The 980-nt window shown below is 23.0% G+C and overlaps 1 long non-coding RNA gene across 1 annotated transcript; it reads left to right on the forward strand.

The window, feature by feature from the left end:
• Window positions 1–333: 333 nt before the first annotated feature.
• On the forward strand, window positions 334–980 carry LOC130669300 (uncharacterized). The gene is made up of 3 exons (XR_008990150.1): window positions 334–457; window positions 568–722; window positions 814–980. It is a non-coding gene; the product is annotated as an uncharacterized LOC130669300 (long non-coding RNA).

Below are 980 nucleotides of genomic sequence, written 5' to 3' on the forward strand. Positions count from 1 at the left end.
TAATTATTTACTTCTATGATGAAAATAGTTAAGAAAATACCGGAAGCAGTGAAAGTTAAATAAAACGGTATTAAATGGTTGGCAAAGCTCAGTCTAAATATTTACTGGTACATCAGCTTTGTAGATTGACGATTTGAACTAGTTCAAATATATATATGAAGTGGAGCGTTGTCTGTTTAAATATTTTCAAAGGTGTAACAGAAAATAAAATAATAAATTATTGATATTTGATTTTTTAAATATTTATTTATAATTATATAAACACATTAGCCTTGATAATAATTAGTTTGACTTTCATAACATTTAGCTGAGATGATATAAAAATCTAGGTCATTTAATTACGGCATAAGTATATTATGATTTAATCCGTCCATTTTTTTTAATATAAATACAAGACGTTATCAATTAAAAATCATTCAATTTTGTGAAATCAAGTTTTTATTTTTTGAATATTTTCGTAAGTATTTGAATTTCCATTAATATTTTATATATTTAATTTTATTAAAAGCTGTAATATTATTTTTCGATGAGTTGGAGCGGAAATTTATCTAACATAAATTTTTTCAGTGAGCAAAAACTTTTTTTGAAGCTTCTAAATAATGAATAAAATATTTATTATTTTTTTTATTGTATTAATTGGGTTTGTGATGATTGAATGCAGAAATATTTATCCTCGTTTTCGTTATATGGTTCATCCTGCAACATGTCAACCATATTCTCCGGTAATTTATAAAAATTTATTACAATTTTATTTCAAATACTACTTTGATGATATTATATATTATTAATATTTGTTATTTATATTTTTTATAGTGTGATTTTCACTCAGACTGCTGTGAAGGATGGAGTTGTCTCAAACCAAAAAATCATTTATATAAGTGTATTCGAACTCCGTCAATACCTCATATAGGATAAAAAAATAATTGTATTTATCTATGTATCACTAATTTTAATCTAGTATTATGTCTATAACTTTTAAA

Source organism: Microplitis mediator, chromosome 6, assembly GCF_029852145.1.
Source record: "Microplitis mediator isolate UGA2020A chromosome 6, iyMicMedi2.1, whole genome shotgun sequence".
NCBI lineage: Eukaryota > Metazoa > Arthropoda > Insecta > Hymenoptera > Braconidae > Microplitis > Microplitis mediator.